At 42.2% G+C, this 17,193-nt stretch overlaps 1 long non-coding RNA gene across 3 annotated transcripts in view; it reads left to right on the top strand.

Annotated features, from left to right (window-relative positions):
- The window catches only part of LOC146863005 (uncharacterized), a 429,804-nt gene that overhangs the window by 357,232 nt on the left and 55,379 nt on the right, over positions 1 to 17,193 (top strand). Inside the window, exon 4 of one of the 3 annotated variants that reach the window (XR_014978204.1) lies at positions 2,047 to 2,167. The exons of the other annotated variants lie outside the window; for them this stretch is intronic. This is a non-coding gene — a long non-coding RNA (uncharacterized LOC146863005). The remainder of the gene's footprint in view (positions 1 to 2,046; positions 2,168 to 17,193) is intronic. 3 annotated transcript variants of the gene reach the window in all.

The following is a 17,193-nucleotide window of genomic DNA, read 5'->3' as shown; positions in this document are numbered from 1 at the left end:
AGTATTCACATTTTAGCCTGTATTATTTATGTATGTATTTTATGAATATATGTCATAACTATTAACCATGCTATTGCAGTATTATTTTATCTTACTGCCAACTCTGTACATATTGTACTTTGCAGCCTGTCTTACAATTGTAGCAGTTCAAATGTCTTGCATGAGAAATAAGACTGTTCAATAAACCCTTTTTATTGAAACGCCCGTCTCTCTATTCCTGTGCAACTCTGTAGAAACGAAGCAAGCACGATTGACTGAGTGAAACTGTTATCTATTGTTTCCACGCTTCTGAGATTGTTCCGATTCTAAGGGAAACAAAGTTGTCATGTTTATGCGGTTATCAGAAACTAATCCCTTCTTGTTTATTCGAGAAGTTTCTAGTGACCTGAGTTAGCTGGCACACACACTTAATTAAGTTTTATGTACTTGATAGAGACATACTGACCTCAGTTGTATGTTAAATCTAAAGTGTATATTATTCCAATGCGCAGAGCCTATCAGGGATATAGGAACTACACTACATGGCGCCTAACGGTTTGGTAAGGCACTAATTTAACGCTAGATTCTGAAGTAACTCAGTCGTGCTTTTCTCAGAGACCCCTACTCATAATACTCCATAAGACGTCTGGAGTGGGTAGGGATAATATCCGCCATAGCTCAGTAGGACAAAAATCCTATATATTAGCTGTTTGGTTTGTTCAACGTTGAAGGATACAGTGTTCCAAAAATATTGTGCACCTTATCTTTGTTCCCTTGAAACTTGCTCTGAAACTGTCATCAAACAATGACCGAAAACAGCACTAACACCGATACTGGTGGAGCTGCGGCTGACCAAGTCACAGTAGCTTTTAATCGTACAGGTTTTCAAGAAACCGATGTGGATGCTATAAACATCCATCCAAATTTAAGGAGATCCACCACTCTAAAACTTATAAAACATGGCCTAACACCAAGAGGTGGTAGAGGAGTTTTTGTGATAGAGGCACATGAATCTCACCAGACAGAGGTATTCTATTCAAGGGTAGTATTCCCAGAATCAAATCCAGTAACACACTTGTTTCACTTTTACAAAGAAGATGATCCACCTGAGGAATATATTCCTTTTGAGGATATTGAAATTCCACTCACATACCAGGAGCATGAGCTCTGGTTTAAAGGCACCCTAAAACATTACAATCACATTACCAGGCTCGGTCCACTAGGTAGACCAGGAGCAACATGGCCGATTTTAGCCGGCTACACACCTCATCCTGACATTGAAGAAATGTCAGACGTAGAATTACTTGCTCAACTCAAGGAGTTGATCAAAATCTACAGACAATTAGTTCAATATGTCACCACTGACTTTACACGCAGTCATGGGTAAAATGCCCACAAAACGTGAACAAATTCCGTTCTGGATAGCTCAGAAAATTACTCAAATCGAAACGGTATTTCCCAATACCAACCCTTATGAGAAACATAGAATTCTAACCACATCTGGAAGACTGCACCACTTGGGGCACAGTCTTTGCTGCAATCTACACAAAAACACATGGTGTTCCATCTATGGCGGTAATACCTGATGTCCTGAAACAGATTCAAAACGAATATGGGGTAGAGCCTGCTTTGAATTTAGGTATGAAGTTACTGAAAAATTTCGACCAGTTCTCAACAATAATATTATCTAATATTAAAGGAGAAGCAGCATCAGTGGCAATCCACCAGAAATTAAGAGAATTTGATGTAACAGAACAACCACAAGAACTAGCCAGAATAATAAAAAAATCCTATCAGGAATTAGGCAGAGACAATTTGGGAGGGAAACCAGTTAAACCACATCTGTCTGAAAGTCCTGATAAGGTCTTTCCTAAAAACACTCCTACCGCTTCTAAAAAGAAGTGGGAAAATAGCAAACAGCATTCCAAAGAGAAGTGTTCTCATTCCCGAAGCAGGTCTCCTCAAAAGGAGCCCTCTGAAAGGAGGTACAAACACAGGAATAGGGATAATTTGAGAAAACCTGACAGATATCAAGATACTGATACATGTTCCTCTCGTACCTTTCAGATATCATCACAGACATCCGAAAGAAGAGGACGGTCAGAGAACAAAGAAGAACGCGTGAAGTCCAAAGACGATCAACACATTCAGAAAAACAAACAAAAACCTCAATTTTCCAAAAAAGAAGGTAACAGTTCTAAAGATCAGACATGCCGAGGATTCTGAGAACAAAACTCCAGAATGGAGAATGGGCTCAGACAATGTTGGACAGTGCAGCAGAAGTTACAGTAGCTCGCCAGAACCTGAAGGGGCTTCTGGAGACAGTGGACATGAATGAGGACATTCAAGTTGAAACTGCAGACACCAGGGTTAGTTCTCCACATAGGTTATATGAAATAACACTCCGGATGGAGGGAGACATACCAAGAAAAGTGAAAGCACTCTTTTGGGAGCATCTTTCAAGGGGTTATGATATACTTCTAGCAGAACAAGACTAGCCACCAGAATTTGTCAGGGAGTGCCCACATGGCAAAGACATCATTATGCCAGCCTTCTCCAATGATGTTCCAGTACACTTAAGATATACTTATGCCAGGAAATGGGCAGTGGCCCAAGCCCCAGCGTTATTCAAGAATCATGTAGGATGGGATGAGGACTCACCTCACCACAAAATCCAGTTAAAGAATCAACCAACTGCACAAAGGCAGTACCCAGTTAAGCAAGATGCTAAAAAAACAGGTCAGGGAGATCTTAGATCAACTTGAATACCTTTTTTTATTTTTATTTTTTATTAGCAGGGCAGAGACATAGAAAGAAGAAAATAAAAGATACAGATAAAGATACTGTTTTGTAATAATGCATCCACTCATATATTTATCCATTATTTACATTTTCATATAGATCCTATGGATACTCTATTAGTTACCAACAGAGAAAGAGTTATACATATCTTATATACTAGTGCTCTATTCGAGTAAATACTCATTCTTACTCTTATTTACATTTTCAGCATTATGCTCTTAAATTACCCATGTCTTCCTATCCCATTTATCTCCTTTCTTTCAGCCAGTTATTCATGGGTGCCCATATTTCACAGCCTTTTTTCCTAGCTAGATGTCCCTTAATCTCATATAGTGCCATTTCTTGGGTATATATATGTAGAAATCGATAAAACCATGTTAAATAGCTAGGTGCTTCTTCGTCTTTCCACGCCGTTGCAATCAGTAGCCTAGCTACTGCCACTTTCATAAATATAAAATCTGTCTGCGATGAAGATAGACCAAGTTTATAGTCAAATCCGAATAGCATTAATGCCGAGGTTAGGCTAAGCTTTTTATTAATAGTTCTTACCCAAAATTCTTCTATACCCTTTTTAAGGGATATCAGTTTACTGCATGTGGAAAACATATGAATTAAGTCGGCGGGACCATCTTGACACCGGGGACACGTATCATTTTCCCATTTCCCCCATTTGTATAATTTCTCTGCAGTATAATACAGATTAAATATGGTTTTATAGTGTTGTGATTTAAGGTTAGCAGAGAGAAAATTCTTTTTTGCTAACTCCAATGTCCGATCTATATCAATTTCCTCATCTTCTAATTTCTCTACCCATTTATCCTCAGTTTTTCCAATATCATCTGGGAGATTTCTCAGCAAAATATTATAATATTCCCCAATCCGAGCTTTCCCTCGAAAAGCTAATTCTAAAGCTGGTATAACATCCAGATTAAAGATTTCTTGTGAAACTGCTTTCAGCCAGCTCCAGATTTGAATATATTTAAATTGAGATTGTGCATCTATTCCTTTAAGTCTAACCAACTCCGAGAATTTTATAATCTCGAGTTTATCATTATACAAATGGCTAATTCTGTCAATCCCACCCCTCGCCCAACCTCTTGCCATTGGATCATCCATCCCATCTGGAAACATTGATGAACCCCATAGTGGAGTATATCTATTATATTTTGTAATTTTTAATACACTCGTGATTTTCCTCCATGCCCCCAGGCAGATTTTAAACACTCAAATCTGTTTTTTTTTGTTGTAGCTAGGTTCAATTTTCTTTAAAAACATACCTGAAGCCTCATTGCCAATAGCTAAGTGATAAATTGATGGCAAATCATTCTCATTAACATTCTTATCATTTAGTAACGGGGCCATTTGTTGTAAAAAAAACTGCCCAATAATACAGTTGTAGGTTTGGTGCTGCCCACCCACCTCTGTCGTGGGGAAGTGTTAAATGCTTGAATGATCGTCTTATTTTCTGGAATTGCCATACAAAGTTAGAGAACATTGCCTCCATTTTCCGGCTAATAAGCCCTGGTATTTCCAATGGTATTGAGCGAAATAAATATAAGATTTTCGGAAAAACCTTCATTTTTAAAACATTGATCCTCCCCACAATAGTTAACTGAATTTTATCTATCCGCCTTAAGTCTTTCCCTATTTCATCGAGTGTTTGTTCAAGATTGTTTGACCATATTTTATCTACATCCATACCTATCTTTATCCCCAGATACGTTGCATGTTGAGTTTGTCTTTGATCAGAAATATTACATTTATTTGAGCAAATAATTTGTGTCTTAGTTCTATTAAGTAGATATCCAGATTTATTTCCATACTCCTCCGCCATCCTTTCAATTTCTCTTATAGCTGTCTCTGGATCAGACGTCGTGATGGCTATATCGTCTGCATACGCCAGTACTTTTGTTTCATACCCACTAGTTTTCATAGGCCTAATATTGACATTTCTGAGTAGTTGTTCAATAAAGGGATCTAGATAGAGGGCAAAGAGAATCGGAGAGCATGGACATCCTTGTCTTGTCCCTCTAGCTATTTTTATGAGTGTTGAAGTATTGCCCATAATCTGTAGTTTGGGTATTGGGTTGAAATACATTGCTCGAATAGCTATTAAAAGTTGTGGTCCAAACCCTCTTGCCGATAGAACATCCCATAGATATTGCCAGGCCACACGATCGAAAGCCTTTTCGTCGTCTAAAAAAATTATAGCTATTTTTTCGTTGTTGGCCTCGGCAATATCCAAAAGCGATATTACCCTTCTAATATGATCTGTAGTTCCACGGCCGGGAATAAAACCATGTTGCCATGGCGAGACTATTTGAGCAATCACTTTCTGTAACCGATTTGCAAGGACTTTAGAATAGAGCTTTGCATCCGAATTTATTAATGCAATCGGTCTATATGAGCCCGGTAGCTCTGGGGATTTGTCCTTTTTTGGAAAAACAACAATATCCGTCTCTTGCCATGAACTGGGTGGAATACCTCGATATTGTACATCTAAAAATAGATCTAGTATTAATGGAGCCAGTTCTGACTGAAGAAATTTATATATTTCACTTGGGATTTTATCCGGACCACAAGCTTTCCCATTAGATAGCAAAGTTATTGCTATCAATATTTCCTCCATTTAAACTCCTCTTCAAGTTTTAATTTGGTTTCTTCGTCAATCTTCCTCATCTTTGTATCTCTTGCCTCACTACTCTGCATGGTTGTCAGTATCTGGTCTTCTTGGTATAACTCTTGATAAAAGTGCTTAAAAACCTCTATAATTCCATTCGTATTTGTCTCCAATAAGCCCTCTGTATTCCGTATTTGTGCTATATTGTTTCTAATCGTTCTCTGCCGAGTGCGAAGAGCCAATAACTTCCCTGCCTTCTCACCATACTCATACATTTGCTTTTGATATATTTGATAAGTTTGAGCTACTTGCACCTGGAAGTATTTATTTATTTCCCCTTTGACAATGGCAATTTTAGTCCATACTTCATTCAGTATCCCCAGTTCACCTTGTGTAATGTATTTAGTGTGATCTGTCTCTAACTGTGCAAGTTCTATCATTAATTCATCAATCATCTTTTGCCTCTGCTTTTTCTGATGTCCGGCATATTTTATCGTTTCCCCACGTAATCCTGCTTTATGTGCATCCCATACCACAGTCCTTGAAGCACTATATCTATTGATTTCAAAGTATTCTTTAGTCCAACTTTTAATATACCCTTTATATGTTTCATCCACTAATAATTTACGGTCAAATGCCCACTGCCGTCTTTCCTGATGTTTAAACTGCTGCCAATCTATTTTTAGGATCAATGGATTGTGGTCAGAGAACATTTGTGGCAATTTCTTAATTTCCATATTTTCTAATAATGAAATGGAAACCATAAACTAATCTAGATGTACATATTTATTGTGCGGATGTGAGTAATATGTATATCCCGGATCATTGAGTTACTGATATCCCCAAGCATCAGTTAGTCCATATGAATCTCGACATGCTTTTATTGCTCAGTAAACTCGTGGCTTTCTTCCTTGATATTGAGAAAAGGTTGATCGCACATTATCATTATGTTTATTAAAATCTCCACAGATTATTAATGGAGTCGACCAGGTTGCCAGCTCTATCTCTAAATCTATCCAAATTTTCGGGTCGTCTTGGTTAGAGCCATACACCGTAACAATTGTTATCCCTGTTTCTAATGTAGCAATGGCCCATCTGCCCCCCTTATCCGCCAAAGTACGTTTAACCGATCCTATATTATACCACAGATATATCGCCACTCCTCTAATTGTTGTTGTCTGCGTTGAAAATATTACCATTTCATATCCTCTTATCTGTAGTTGTTTTTTATTGGCCCATGAGATATGCGTTTCCTGTAGACATATAACTTCTGGACACCAAAAGCGTAAAATTCCAAAAACCCTTTCTCTTTTCTTCCTATTAATCAGTCCTCCCACATTTACTGAGCATATCCTAGCTATACCCATAGTGTTTCGCCTTGTTTGTTTCTTTCATATAGTTTGCCATCTCTTTAAACATATTAGTTTTACTTCCCTTATTTTCATCTGCTCTGCCCTGCTTATGTTTTTCTCCTTTTTCCCCACCTTCTCACCCCCTCCCTCCCTCCACTCCTGCCTGGCCCTTACCCCCTCCCCTCCCTTACCCATGGAAGTTTCCAGACCTTTGTCTGGCATCAGATGGATACAAGGCCATATCCCCCGATCCGCACCGCCTCTTCTTCTTCCGATGCAAAATATCTTACCCTTTCCCCTAAACTTTTTACTTTTTTTTTCCCCCGTGTATTCCCCCTTCCTCGTTCATTTCTTTGATTCATCTAAATATTCTTTAGCCTTAATTTCCGAAGTAAAAAATCGAGCTCTATCGCCTATCACAACCTTTAGTTTTGCGGGGTTCATAAGATAGGCCTGGGCACCATTCTCTTGAAATATGTTTATCATTTGTCTAAGGCGCCAACGTCTCTCTACAGTAGTGTGGCAAAAGTCAGGGCGCGTAAAAAATCTAGCCCCTCAATCTGACATTTTTTGTCCGGTCTAGCTTTTTCAAATATGGCCTGTCTAAGAAGATATTTTCCAAAATATACCAATACCGCCCTAGGGCTTTCATCCTTTCTTGTGAGCTGCTTCACATTTAACGGAATTCGGTGAGGTCTCTGGATTTCTTGTGACCAGTTCCAACCTATGAGCTCAGGATAAGCTTTAGCCAGTATATCAATCATGAAGAGACGTAGGTCTGTCCCCCCTTATCCTCTGGTATGCCCAAAAATCTTAAATTGTTCCTGCGCTGGCGATTTTTCTGATCTTCAATTTTCCACCGAATATCCACCCGTCTCGCCTCTTGTGACTCAAATTGCTTTTGGGCTGCCATAACATCTGTTTCCAAATTTTCTGTTTTCATCTCCTGCATTGTAAGTCTATCTGAAATTTCTCCACAGACTTTAGCAATTTTACGGACTGAACCTTGCATCTTACGTATGGCTGTTTGCGTCTGTTTGTTTTCCTGTTTACTTTCCTCCCGATGGGCCAGTAGAGATTGCAGTATAGTATTCAACGTTGAATTTAAGTTGTTTCCCAGCCCTGACAGCTGATCCCCTGTAAGTTGGGTAGTGGGCGTATAGTCCCATTGCAATTCCTGGATTCTTTCCTGATAAGGAAGAATGGGTGTCTGGCTGCCCTTCCTTCTAATTGTAGCACAGTCCTGTCTAATAGCTTCTGCATTACCTCCCAGATCGCTCTCTTCTTCTTCCTCAGTTGAACTAGATATAAAAAATGATTCCTCAATTGATGTTGTTCCGTCTGAGAGAGAAAAGAAGGGCTCTGACATTTCTTTCTCAATATCCGTTATATGTTGCTTCTTGTTAGTTGTTAGCTGACCCTCATCTGATTTATTTATCTCAGGTCCTTGTCCTTGCCTTTGTTGCTTAGAGCTTCCAGGTGATTTCTTGTTCCGCTTTTTAAAAATAGACTTATTTCTGAGTTTTTTCCCCCTTCTTTCGTTTTTTAATGTTATCTGGCTACTATTTATATACTTTCGTTGTTCCTTCTGCCTTGCATCAATGCCAGAACATTCATTTCGTAGTGTCATTATTTCGGGGTCAGCTTGTACAACATCTTCCTGATCTTTATTCCCGGCAGTATAATTACTGATGATGTTGTTCATTTGTGCTGGTGGGGTGTTACTCAGCCGATCTGGTTCTGGCTCGCCTATTTGTACTTGTCGAGCTCCCTCCCCAGTACCATCTATCATTATGACATCCATAGTCTCCAAAATCGACATTTTATTTAAGGAACCCGATAAGTGCCCCCCCTCCAACACACCTCTGACCTGTTCTGTTTGTTCAATTTGTTGAGTTTGCTCGGTCTGGATTGACATCGATGCCAGGCTGATCAGCACCTGGGAAGCAGCATCCACAGCAAGAGCCAAAGCGAGGTCCCCTTCAGGCTCCAGCCCTTCACCTTCTTTCTGGCCCTGACCCACAACATCAGTGGCGCCAGTCACCTTCTTCCTGCCCGATAACAATTCTACAATCGTCAGGCCGGTCCTGAGTTGACAGTCCGTTTCAAGTTTTCCCTTTCCCCTTTTCCCGTCACTGGGGTCTCTCCGGCTCGCTGTCGGTCTGTGGAGTCCCTGTTGCCGCGGAGCTCCCGGCGTTACCCCTTCCAGCGTTAGCGTCTCCGTTGGCGGACTTTGAGCAGCCGCTGCTGCCTTTCCTCATGTAAAGACCACCGCAGCCGCTGTTACGGGACCCTTCGGTTTCATGTCAGGCTGGATATCTCCAAAGCAACAGCTCCGGCTCCAGCGAGTTCCCAGCTGCTGCTGCACTCCACAGGTACGTCTCAGCTCCCTTACTTGCTGGCTTAGTATCACGGAGCAAGGGGGAGTACACTGACAAGAACTGATTTGTAGCAAATCCAATATCACTTCAGCAATTTCTTTTAGCATTTTAGCATCGTACTCATCTGAAACGCATTTTTATACAGCTTGTAGCGGTGTTTTAAAGATCGGGGGAATTAGCCTTGTAGACGGTGCCTCAGCGCTGCCTCAGCCTTCCGCCATCTTGCTTCCCTAAAAACAGGTAACTCCTGGTTCCTTGGGGGAAAGCTACACAAGATCAACTTGAATACCAAGGGGTGATTGAAACATGCACCTCATCAAGGAACAATCCTTTGTTTCCTGTTTCCAAACCAGACAATACATATCGTCTAGTTTTGGATTACAGACACCTAAACTCTTGTTGTAAAACATTTGCAGTGTAAAATGCACACAGTACAGCATTAATGAATACCATTGTGCGTAAAAAGTACAAAACCACATTAGACATTTCAAATGGTTTCTTTTGTCAAAATATTGCACCGGAAAGTAGATATTTGATCGCTTTCTCAATAATTGGGACCCAGGGTCAATTTTGTCGACTCCCACAGGGGTTCAAAAACAGCTTGGGGTTATTCTCAGCAAGAGTAACAGAGTTACTACAAATTTATTGGCATTGTCGTATGTCGATGATATATATCTGACAGACGATGACCTGGACAGACACTTGAACAGGGTAAACACCATTTTATTGGGCTTCGCCTCTGAGGGTTACAAATTCAACTTTAAAAAATCCAGAATTGTCCATCTCAACGTCCTTTTCCTAGGATATGAACTATCAATTGAAGGCAAAAGCCTGGCAGCCAACTTTTTAGAAAAGTGCGCGCTGCTCCAACCTCCAAAAATGCTGAAAAACTTACAGGCGATTCTAGGTTTCCTGAATTTTGGAAGAACATACATTCTAAACTACGCAGAGAGGGTTAAACCTCTCTACGAATTAATCAAACCTGATTTTAAAACCCTCAACTTGGACACAAGAACACACAGAAATTCTGCGTTCACTTCAAACAGACATGTTAGCAACAAAACACTTGCAAACGCGTAAACGTACGCAACTTAGTGATCCGAATCATTCTGGGTCAATGCGGATTAACCTACTTAACTTTTAATGAAGGTGAAAAAGTACCAATTGAATACAAATCACATTTGTATACGCAAACAGAAATGAAATTCACTTCTACAGAAAAGATTCTGACAGCAGTTCAAACCGCTGTAGCAAAAGAAAGAGCCCTAGCACAGGGGAAACGCATCATGGCCGTGACTCCTGTACCAGCCTTAGAGGCAGTTACTAAAGCTAGCATTCCGAATGCGAAAGCTTTACATCCTAGATGGATACAATTGGTTAATTCTCTTGCTGCAACTGATGTTGAATATGTTTTTGATCCTTATTTGAAAACACAAGCATTCCTGCAATACGAACACGAATGTCCTCTGCCTACTGAAATTCTCCCTCTTGATCAGTATGAATTTATAATTTATACTGACGGATCTGCACAACCCACTACGGGGAGTAAGGAAGCTTACAGTGCAGCATGCGCGATCGTTAAAGGTTGTATGCGCGATGGCAAATTCAGACCAATGGACACAAAAACGCAATCTCTAGGAGATTGTACAGCTCAGCGTGCTGAGCTACAAGCATTTAAAATGGCACTTAAAAATACGGATCGCGAATTCCCCACACTCATAGTGCGCGATTCTTTTTACTGTGTTCAATCTTACAATGAATATTTACAGAATTGGCTTCAAAATGGTTTCAAGGAAGCAAAAGGTGGCACAAGCAAGCATAAAACGCTTTGGGAACAAGTAGTTCAGTTGCGAAACGGATTACAAAACACTCACGTGATACACACGCTGAGTCATCAACGTGATTGCGTTCACATTGAAGGGAATTCATTGGCTGCTGAAGCCGCGAAAGGGGCTTTGCAAACGGCTTCCGTAGCTGCAATCACTCGTTTAAAAACAAAAATAGACAGTGAAATAATGCTGGCTGTCAATGCTTCAAGCAAAGGCAGTGGTGCAGCATTACCTAAAAAGTTTCCATTCAAATACTCATATATAATTGATAAGAACAATGTTCCATTTGCTCGAATCCCTGGAGTGGGGGATAGGGTAATTCTAAACATGGAACAAAGAGCGGCTTTGATTTACGAAGCACATCTGGGAGAGGGTCTGACACATCAGGGGATCTCTAAAGCAATTTTAGAACCAAAAGAGATGTACTGGTGGCCAGGAATGAATACACTGATTCATATCTTCATCAATAACTGCATAGACTGCAATAGAGATCGCAGTACAGAATGCCACCAGATACCTTACTACAACATAGCCAGCCCAGTTCAGACACCATTATTAGACAGCATTAGACTATCTACGTTCAGGCGTCCTCTTCGACAAATGCAGTCCCACAAACACTAAATCAAGGTTCCTATGGATGTGCCCTCAGCGCTCGGCTGACGCTCGAACTGTTCTAAAAGATTTGCAAGTCTTTATCGGCACATAGGCAATTGGCACGCTACATTCTGAGCAGGGTCCTGCGTTTAGCTCTCGAGCTTACAAAGAAGCCATGGCCAGTTTGGGTGTAGCATTGCGGTATTCTTCTCCATTCCATCCTGAGGGAAATTCTGTTGTGGAAAGAAAAAACTGAGACATAAAGCAGTCTATAACAGCTAGGGTATTAGGTTCGGGTGATGAGTGGGTCAAACATCTTTATGGGGTCCAACGCGCACTTAATAACTTGCCAAGAAGTTCTCTAGGGGGTGTCACTCCATATGAAGTTCTATTTGGAACTAGAATGTTGGTATCGGACCTTGATATGCAAGGCACAGTGATAGAAAATAAGAAATTTGATATCAAAGATCATTTGGCTGTTTTACAGGACTTAAATGAACTAAGAACGAAACAAAGCAACGTGATCCTGAAACCAACCATCACTCAGAAAAAACGGACTTCCCAGCAAGGCCTGCCTGGATCCCAAAGCTTGGTGATCTAGTCAGAGAAAAGATCCCGGACAAGAAGGTATTTGTACCTTTTTACAGACAACCAGTACCTGTCCTAGCAATCCACGGATCAAGAACAGTACTTTTGCCGCCCCTTGCTAGTAAAAAGGAGAAAAGATTTGTGTCCATCGACATGATCAAACCACACTATGTGGCCAATACTAAGCAGTAGGCCAAGTGGACTCCGCCAATGTAGCAGACGCACTACTCTAGCTACAATCCAAGAGGTTCAAACTGAAAGACTCATCACCTTTGAAGATTCTACAGTGAGAAATAAAGGACTAAGCAACAAAGCTGTGGAACTTGTCCCTCTTGAAACCCAAATAACAGTTCGTCCTGATACACCTGTCTACAACGAAGTAACAAGTGATCAACTGGTTCCAGCGAATTCAACAAATCCTGATGCAATTCCAACCATTGACAGAACTGCTTCTGGCTATTTCATTAACTTTGATACGTTTTCTGAGGATCCCAGCGAACCTGAAACAACACCAGCACAAAGAACTTTCAAAGAACAAGCAACAGACTATTTTCATCTCCTGAAAAAGACTTATCTGGTTTCACCATGGATTGAACTATGGATTGTTTTGGGAATATTCTTCTTTCTACTTTGGTTAGCTCTGGTATTGACTCTGGGTATGCTGATGAGTGGAATATATATTCAAATGGAAACGGCAAGTAAAAGAGTGAACTTACTTCTCCAGCCACACAAATCATCCCATCGTGAAGCAAGAGACTTGTCAGCAGTGAACATCACAGCCTTTTTTATACATGATGGTTTAGTTTGGGACCAAACTCAATATGACATTTTTGGCCCGTCTGAGCTTTTGAAGATTCCACATTTATTTAAGATTTCATTAAGTGATTTTCTTACCTCCAGTACCTTTTCTGATGATTGGGACTTTGAGACTGTTAATAACATGATGTCTGATCTAGAGATGTCTGCAGTATTCACAAATCATGAATATTCAGAGGGTTCATCAGACTATGAACAAATGTATTGCTATAACCACTATGGTCATCATTTCTTGCATAAATCTGCAACACCTAGAAATGTTTTTATGTATAACCAATGGGAACATTGTCCTACACCTCCAAAGGGTAGTTCGAAAACTTTTGCACTGAAGTTTCCATATTTTTCAGGGTTCAACTTTTCAAATCCAGAAACGTTTTATTTTAAATGTGAAAAATATGTTAACCAATATGAAACAGATTTATTCTGCAGCCTTTATTGCCCAACTGTCTAGACAGGGTTTTGACTTTTGGAAAGACAACATTGAGACAAAATCTGTCTGGGGTACAAGAGATTGGCAAGTACAGGGGGTAGAAGCTTTGTTTAGAGCCTGTATTATGTTTTTGAATGACACTGTCCAACAAACGTCTTGCCTTGGATTAGCCAAGATCAAAGACATGAACACACCGACTACACCTATACATGCAAGTAATACCACTACACGGGGCGAGGTCGACGTATGTAATATTTTGCATCACAACAGATCAGATCCAGAATTGTAAAACTCGGTTGCTCTGGCCTACAGACACAAACAACTGTCAAGAACGATTCCTGGACAAAACACAGGGTTTCACTATCAATAGGCCAGACCCACACTATATTCAAAGACAGCATCCAGGGGTAGTAACAACATACAGTGTAGGGAAACTTTGCCTTGATTGGCTACAGAAAGCTACACTGAAGGATGTAAAACAACAATTAACTTTAATTCAAGAAGGCGCAGACCTTAGTGAATTCTTGCTAGGACCAAGAAAACCGCGTCAAAAACGTTTTATATATGCCGGTATCTACACTGCTTATAATGAAGCATGGAAGGTTACCCAAGCAGAGACTGCAGAACGAATACGAGAAATTGATCGTATTAATTTAGAGAAAACTCTCTCTGTAGTAGACAATGGGTTAACGACTCTGTCGTTCAGAATATATTCATTGGACAGCATTGTGTCTTCTGTCATAGACATCATGGAACAAGCCTTTGTCATGTTGCAACATGGCCAGTCTCAGCTACGTTCTATCATGCTATTTGGCTGGACGCTACAAACTTTAAGTACAGGCTATGTGCCTTGGCGTTTAATCAATACTACGTCACTGTTTTCAAAATTCAATCTCACTGATAAACAGATCAGACTGGCACAAAGGGGAGCAGACTACACTATGCTGAGCATTGAAAAACTGGAAAAATTACCAACACGGTGGCAGAAAAACCAGCTACTGAGTGGATCATACATGGTAAAATTACTCTGCCTGTTACAACTTTTCATTTTCAATATTGCCTAAAACATATACCAGTTGGCAAATATGAAAGGTTGGCTAAAGGATACATCAAGACATCCTGGGATTTACCTTACAGACATAGATGTTGGAGTGGGGAACTTGAAGTGTTTCTTAGCGGTGCAAACTGTGAACACACACTAAGCGGTTCTCTCCTTTGTCAGGGTATTAACTTACACGGGGCCTGTGATGGTTCCACTTCAAACTTATCCTGTCACCTGCAAGGTTCACCGGCTGCAGTGATTAATCCAATTTTTGGCCAGCTTTCTAACGGGAGTTACATTATGTTGAATGATCACAGATGCTGTGGCATTTTGCCAGGTATTTCATATCTAGTTACGGTTACATCCAGGGTCACTTGCTGTATGCAAATCTTGTTTCCACAAATACAGACAGTCAGGGAGTCACCTTTGTGGCCTTCACTGAACATCTCTTCTATACGAATTTATACTCTAAGCAGAATTAAAGCCATTCTTTTACAAAAAACAGTGCCATTGACCTCGGCCAAAGAACCCTATGATCTCCAAGTTGCAAGGACTTCTGCAGAGATACATACCTTTTTGTATACAAACTGCCCTGTACATTTCTCAGAAACATTAGGTTGTATCTTGAACATGTCTGATACGAGCAGTATTATACCTGTATTTAAGACCGTGTGTGCAGGACTGTAGCACCTTTTCAAGCAGTCCTCTGAATTTTTCCAAACTTCGTGCACTCTGTGTTTGGTGGACTGTCGCTCCTTTTGGCACTTGTTGCAGAGATAATATTTTTGCTCCTAATGCTACGATATGGCAAGCCTCATCACCAGCGTCACTCCAGGCACCATATAGAGAGCTCTATTGGAGATGAAGTGTCGTGAGCGCATTGTCCAAATTTTGGGTTTACCTCGTCTACGAGAATTAAACACCACATGGTTTCTGTAATTCTGACCAATCTGGCAAGATTGCATCTTACCTGTTCTACGCTGCCTGCTCTGCGGTGAAGAATGCGTGCTAGACATCTGTCTAACACTCCCATCAGTCATGCCTATGGATATCGATACTCTGCTGGACCCGGTTACGGCCCATGCTCTGTGTTGTCCCCAGCAGCTACCAATCCTGATGACGGCATTCATTGAGATCTCACAGACGCAAAATGCTACTGTTGAGGTACGAGAGGACACAACAGGCAACATCCGATTCTAACATTGCTGATGCAACAAATGCTGAAGGCGATAGTTCACATCTATGTGCAGTTATTCTTCTAAACGAGGTATTCCAACTTTCACCTACAACGGTAGATGACTTTTTGTCTACAGGATTAGAAGATTTAGGTGCCTATCACGATCCGGCAAAAACCGGGTACGAACCGTCGGACGGAGCATAATCTCCGCCCGACGCGTACCCGGTCGACAATTTTTACAAACAAGGAATTACGATTCGCACGGGTACACCATTACCGTACGATTCGTAAAAAAGCCCGACCGAACAAAAAACACCTACCAATGCGATCCGGGAAAGCGCCGACCTGACGTCGGGACGCTCGCAGCCAGCCATTCACGACCCAGGAATCACGATTCGCACCGACGTCACCCCGCACGGTGAATATTTTGCGGCAGCGAAAAACTGCCGGGAAATCAGGACGACGCGAACAAGGACCACCAGTACGCGACGGACAGACGACGACGCGAACAAGGAGGACCAGTACGCGACGGACAGACATGGACCCGAACCTACGAGTCATCCCTGCCCTCATAGCAGTACACCTCCTCTACAGGTTACGACGCAGACGCCGCAGAAGGTCAGAATAACTAAGGGAGGGGGGAAAGTGGGGTGGGGTGGGGGTGGCACGACCAGGGCAGGCCACAAAACAACCACATAAGTCACACACCACACATGGCCTGGACATACCTGACTCCCATGCCCTGGTCACCACGAGGGGGTGGGGGCGTGTCCTGATAAGCCAGCGACCGCCACAACGGAAGTCCGTCACCACGCGAACCGGCAACACAACCAGACAGGTACGTCCCGTACCCACGCCTGAAGAGCGTGGGTACGAGTCGGACCACGCCCACACACGTCACCCCAACAATGGCGGGACGGATCGCACCCACGTGGCAAAGGCCTGGGTACGGGCCGCACAAACATCACATAGCGTGGGGACGGATATGTACGGACCCTACCCCCACCCCGTATGCAAGGAGCGTACCCCCCAGCCCAACAGTGCAAGTACGACCCGTACCCCCACCCGCGTATGCATGGAGCGTACCCCCACCCCAACAGTGTAAGTTCGACCCATACCCTCACCCGCGTATGCATGCAGCGTACCCCCCATGCCAACAGTGTAAGTACGACTCGAACCCCCAACCGCGAATGCAAGGAGCGTACCCCCCAGCCCAACAGTGCAAGTACGACCCGTACCCCCACCCGCGTATGCAAGGAGCGTACCCCCCATGCCAACAGTGCAAGTACGACCCGTACCCCCACCCGCGTATGCATGGAGCGTACCCCCACCCCAACAGTGTAAGTTCGACCCGTACCCTCACCCGCGTATGCATGCAGCGTACCCCCATGCCAACAGTGTAAGTACGACTCGAACCCCCAACCGCGAATGCAAGGAGCGTACCCCCCAGCCCAACAGTGCAAGTACGACCCGTACCCCCACCCGCATATGCAAGGAGCGTACCCCCCATGCCAACAGTGTAAGAACGACTCGAACCCCCACCCACGAATGCAAGGAGCGTACCCCCCAGCCCAACAGTGCAA

The sequence above is a fragment of the Triturus cristatus genome, chromosome 2_2 (assembly GCF_964204655.1).
Source record: "Triturus cristatus chromosome 2_2, aTriCri1.1, whole genome shotgun sequence".
NCBI classification, from domain to species: domain Eukaryota; kingdom Metazoa; phylum Chordata; class Amphibia; order Caudata; family Salamandridae; genus Triturus; species Triturus cristatus.
Note: the sequence above shows the minus strand (reverse complement) of the source record. Positions and strands in the feature narration are given on the sequence as shown.